This window comes from Panthera leo, chromosome C1 (assembly GCF_018350215.1).
Source record: "Panthera leo isolate Ple1 chromosome C1, P.leo_Ple1_pat1.1, whole genome shotgun sequence".
Lineage (NCBI taxonomy): Eukaryota > Metazoa > Chordata > Mammalia > Carnivora > Felidae > Panthera > Panthera leo.
In genome coordinates, this window is record NC_056686.1 from 23,456,565 (window position 1) to 23,462,564 (window position 6,000).

Here is a 6,000-nt window from a genome sequence, read left to right on the forward strand (position 1 = left end):
GGGAGAAGGGGATGCACCAGTCTCTGTGCTCAGTGAGAAAACAGTCCAATGAGGGGTTGTCATTACAAGAAACATACAAATAAATACATAATGATGGATTCTGATGAGTGCTTTAAAGGACAATAAAGAGGAAAAGAGAAGAAGGGGGCACAATCCAGGTGTGGAGACCAGGAAGGGCCTCCTTGGGGAAATGACGTTAATATTGAGAAGACAATAGGAGGGAAGGAGAGGCAGAGGAGTGGTGAACAGTGTTCTGACAGAAGGAACAGAAGGTTGCCAATTCTTCCCATAGTCTCCATTCTGGCCAGCCCTCCTGACCCGGGGGCGGGGGTGGGGGGCAGCGTGATACGGATTCAGACCCATGGTTCTGGACCCGAATAGCCAGAGGCCAGCCCCCTCTCCTCCCTGGACTACTAAAATGGGCTCTTTTCTGGTCCCCCTCCCCCAGCAATTCCTCAGCATGCTGCTTGATATTTTAAAACACACAGGCTACAGGCGGGCCCCTGGGTGGCTCAGTCCGTTCAGAGTTAAGCGTCCGACTTTGGCTCAGGTCATGATCTCACGGTTTGTGAGTTCAAGCCCTGCATTGGGCTCTGTGCTGATGTCTCAGAGCCTGGAGCCTGCTTCAGATTCTGTGTCTCCCTCTCTCTCTGTCTCGCCCCCACTTGTGCACACGCTCTCTCTCAAAAATAAATAAACAGAACACACACACACACAGGATATTCATAGGGTTGAAAGTACATGTGCTGAGGTTTTCACTTGGAAGAATAAAATAAGGTAACAGTGGGAACTTTTTTTCAGTCATGCTTGGCGAGTAACAGCTGTGTCCAACCAGGTTCTATGACTAGACAGGCTTCCAGGAGTCTGTGAAGTCCCTGAAATAATATGCAAAGCTTCGTGCGAGCAGATGTGCCTTTTTCTGGGGAGAGGCCCCGACAGCTTTCATCAGATTCTTCAAAGAGTCTGTTTCCCACAAAAGAATAAGAACGAGACCCACGAAGCCTCGGCCCAGATGTAATGGTTCTCTAGCAGACCCTCTCTGGGGCCTCTTCCAGATAGAGCCTCTGTCAGTTCCCTCCGAGACTCTAACAATGCAAATCGGTAATAATAACAATAATAGCGATAGCTTATTGAGCGCTTCCTCTGAGCCAGGCACTTGGCATATATCATCCCATTCAGTCCTTCTGCTGGGGCTGTGACCAGCCCTTGCCAGGCTCTCGGCTGTATCGCATCATGTTCCCGGGCCTGGCTGACTCGCTTTCAAGTCTGACCCACGGGCCAAGAGATGGCTTGTCTGACCTCAGAATTAGCCTCTGGCCCCCGGTCGTTCCATTTAGCCCAAGTCCTGCCCTGATGAATCCACGCACACACAGGCTTCGCCCATTTTGTGCTGTCTGGAGTACATCTCCCATCCAAATTCCCAGCCCGGAGAACTTCCCATTTCGAATCTTAGCTCCACAGTCACTTCCCCTCAGAGGCCTTCCTTAACTCTCTGTCACCTGGCACAGTGCCTCACCTTTGGGCTGGCAGTGGTCTGTGCGATACCTCCGTTAGCACTTTTACTGGGATTTGCTGTACTTTTCTGACGTCGCTGGTCTCCCCCAATAGACTGTGCGCTCTATGGGGAGCCAGCAACAGTGTCATAAATTACCTTTGCATCCCACGGGGCTGGGATCACGTCGGGAGTCAGCAAACACGTGGTAAATGAATGATCTTCCTGGCCTCAGGCTTCAGCATACTTTGTGCCCTCTTTACCACCTGGAAGTCCAGGGTTCTAAGGGGGAAGGCAATCCAATTGTAGGAACAGCCAGAAACAGCTTTGAAAGACATGGCGGGGGGGGGGGGGGGGGGGAGGGGGTTAGGAGCTGGGGATGACGTCCGGAGGGGCTCGTCATAGCTGGCGGCGTCAAGGATGACTAACCCTTCAAGTAGGGAAAGACTGTGGGGCAAACAAAGCAGGATTTAGAAATAAAGGGCAGAGATGATTCAGAGCATACCCACGCTTCCTGAGTGAGGAGGCAGAGTCATGGTCAGCCCCGGAGAGAGGCACAGGGGGAGCTGTGGAAGGCCTGGGATTTATGAGGTGCTAAGGAGTTCCTCCTTGGCCCTAAACCAAGTGGTCACAGGGTCTGAATCTTCCACCATGGCCCCTGTGAGGGTCGACACGGAAAGCTTCTGAGAAAGTTCGCTCCTAAGATGGCCGAAATGTGAAGCCAATTAATCTCTCCTTCTTCCACGTTAGAGGCCGGGACGTGCTCACCAACGATAGTTTCTGGGGTATTTTCTGACACCAACCAATTCTCCAACACCAGCCGATCGTTCAACAATTCACTTCGGGTCTGACACTAACTACCCAGAATGAGCGCAGACCCGCAGCTGAATTCAGGGTCAGTCCCCACGTGACCGCCTGCGTGTCGGATGCCTGCGGCAAGTCTGTGGTCACCCCTACTTCTGCCTGACCAGCTCTAAGTCGGGGGTGCCCGTGATCTCCTCCTTAGGTTCGATAATGTGCTTGTGAACGGCTCAGAGAACACAGGAAGGTGCTTCACTTACCTTTACTGGTTTCTTAGAAAGGATAGTGAACAGCCGCTCTATGCCAAAAATGGGGACAAAGACCAGATGTATTTTATATCATATCACAACAGCTAACATCTCAAGCATTTCTATACCAGGCACTGTTCTGGGCAATTTCTATGCAATGACTCATTAAACGTCCCAGCGAACCTTTAAGCTAGGTGCTATGATCATCATCCCCTTCTTTTTCCAGATGAGGAAACTGAGGCTCAGAGAGGTTAGATCACTTGCCCAGGATCATGTAACATAGAAATGGCAGAATCAAGATTTGAACCCAGGCAGAACCACTTTACCAACAAATTCCTATTCCATGCCTTACATTTTCCAAACTTTTCTTTCTCTTTTAAAAAAGCTTATTTATTTTGAGAGAGAGAGAAAGAGAGAGCACGAGTGGAGGAAGGGAGGGACAGAGAGAGGGAGAGAGAGAGAATCTTAAGCAGGCTTCACGCTCAGCACAGAGCCCGACAGGAATCCATCTCACAACCTCAAGATCACCACCCGAGTCGGACACTCAACCGACTGAGCCACCCAGACGCCCCCAAACTTGCCTTTTTTAACAGCAGAATCTTTTGCTGTTACGAAACAAATTATACACTTCGTCAACAAAAAAAGTGGAACTGCCCTGGTTTGTTTGGGGAAAGGAGACCGGCAACTTGCTCTCTGTCTGCCTTCACCTCCCGGGACCATTATCGTGCCGGGCACTGAGCTAGGAGCTCTGGAATCAAAGATGAATAGGATAGGGGGCGCCTGGGCGGCTCAGTTGGTTGTGTCCGACTTCAGCTCAGGTCATGATCTCACGGCTCGTGAGTTCGCGCCCCGCATCGGGCTCTGTGCTGCCGCTCGGAGCCTGGATCCCGCTTCGGATTCTGGGTCTCTCTCTCTCTCTGCCCCTCCCCCGCTCGTGCTCTCTCTGCCTCTCAAAAATAAACGTTAAATTTTTTTTTTTTTTTTTTAAATGAATAGGCTATCCCGAGAATCCTCGGGATAATGGCTTGGGGGTTAGCACACTGTTGGCCAGTCGTCTGGCATCGAATGGCATCTTTCTTTCTTCTCCCTTCCTTCCTTTCTTCTAAGTAATCTCTATATACAAAGTGAGGCTCGAACTTACAACCCCAAGATCAAGAGTTGCATGCTCTACCCACTGAGCCAGTCAGGAGCCCCCATTGCTTATTTTCTTGAACCTGGCTGCTTCACCCATTGCCTTCCCTCTCTGGCCCCTGATGGCACCTGAGTTTGGGACTCGTGGGCCTGTGGCCGAGGCAGAACATATAAACATTCAGTTACTACAATGAATAGAGAGGCCTAGCACCTACAAGAATGGTGGAAAGAATGGTTAACTCTGCTTGGGATTAGGTAGTGATGGAAAACTTCAGAGAAAAGGAGATGCTGACTGAAATATAGGTTGCCAGGTCAAAAAGAAATGCAGACACAGAAGCGTCTGCCAGGGGTGTTTCAGGAACTGTGAGCCCTTCCTTTCTTTAACTTCTGCACAAACTTCTTCCTATTGCCTCCTTACTGCCACCTCGCCTCTCCAACCACCTTCCTTTAAAATCCCAGTTTTAGGGCAAATCTTATTTTTTTTTTTGCATTTATTTATTTTTGAGAGACAGAGAGAGAGAGCACAAGCAGGGGATGGGCAGAAAGAGGAGACACAGAATCCGAAGCAGGCTCCAGGCTCCGAGCTGTCAGCACAGAGCCCGACACGGGGCTCGAACTCACAAACCGTGAGATCATGACCCGAGCCGAAGTCTGACGCTCAACCAACTGACCCACCCAGGTGCTCCTAGAGCAAATCTTAAAAGGAAAAAAAAAAAAAAAAGCTCTGATAAGAAGGAATGGTTGAGAGAAAAAGAATAGGATGGAACAGGGCAGGGTTTAGGGTCTAGGTCAGGAAAACCCTAAACAGCTCAGAGAACGTCTCGTCTCCTTGTCTGGGGCTCTGGGGTCCAGAATCCCTAGCACAGCATCTGCTGACAGCCGAGACAAATCTCCCTTTCCACTAGCCCTTGGTGGCCACATGGGCTTCCCGTTAGTTTGCCCTCAGGCCAGCTGAGCTGGGGACATTGTGAGATGGCCCCTCCAATCAGCCCCACACTTCGCTGGGCCTTCATTATACACGGGTTTTTCTAGGGGCCACCTGGGGATAGGAAGACAGGCAGGGTTAGCTCGGGCCTCAGGCCCCCAGGCCCTGACAGGATTCCCAGTCCCCTGCTGGCTCCCCACCCCTTATCATTTTCCATAAGCCATCACCCAGGTGGCCTTTCACAGAAAACAATTCACTGAATCCTAAAATTACCATCTTAGAGTCTGAGGCAAATGGCATCTATAATCATGGGACAGCGGAGCTGGGAAAGGGGTCCTCTAATCGCATGGCTCCTGATGCTAGTGTGCAGACCATCTGTGTCTGGATCGGGGCCCCCACACCAGCCCAGCCCAAACAGCATCTCTGGAGGCAGGACCTGCTTACCGGGATTTTGAAATATACTCCCCGGGGATTCTATGAACAGCCTGCGCCCTCTGAATCAATACAACACAGACACTTCTGTCAAATGGTCACCCAGCTTCCGCTTGCACACCTCCAGAGGGGAGGAACTCTCTGTCCTTCCATCCGTGGGCAGCTCTGATTCAGCTGCTTTCTCTGTTGAGTGCAAATCTGCCTCTTAAATTCCACTTTGCCTTGGCTCTGCACTTTGAAGCTTCCCAGAATGTTTTCTCTTGTCCAGCGTAGCCATTTGCCTTACGAAGACAGTGATCTGTCTCCCCTAGTTCCCACAACCGTTCCTCGCGATGATCTTCTGAGAGGGTACCCAGAACCGAAAGCATCCTCAGGCGTGGTCGTCCTCCTGTGCGGAGTCGCGACCTCCGCTGGCTCCCTTTCCACAGAACGAGCCCCAAATCTGCCACCCTAGCTTTCGAAACCCTTTGCAATCCTGCTCCAGTGCTTCCCGAGGTTCCTCCTCATCTGCCTGCAACTCCCCCAGCATGCTGTTACCACTACCCCGTGCGGTGTGTCATTTTTGAACACACCCGATTTGGTGATCTGTGCTGCTGTCCCTGTTTTTGTTTTTGTTTTTTTTTTTTCCCCATCACCTCAACTATACTTCCCAGCTCCCAGCTCCCGCGCGCTTCTCCCCGGGTTCCAAGGCTCCTTTAAGATTCTTGGGGCGCCTGGGTGGCTCGGTCGGTGAAGCGTCCGACTTCGGCTCAGGTCATGATCTCGCGGTCCGTGAGTTCGAGCCCCCCGTCGGGCTCTGTGCTGACAGCTCAGAGCCTGGAGCCTGTTTCAGATTCTGTGTCTCCCTCTCTCTCTGCCCCTCCCCTGTTCATGCTCTCTCTCTGTCTCAAAAATAAATAAACGTTAAAAAAAAAAAAATTGAAGATTCTTTAAGACTCATTTCCTCGGTAAAACTTGCTCTAACTCCAGAG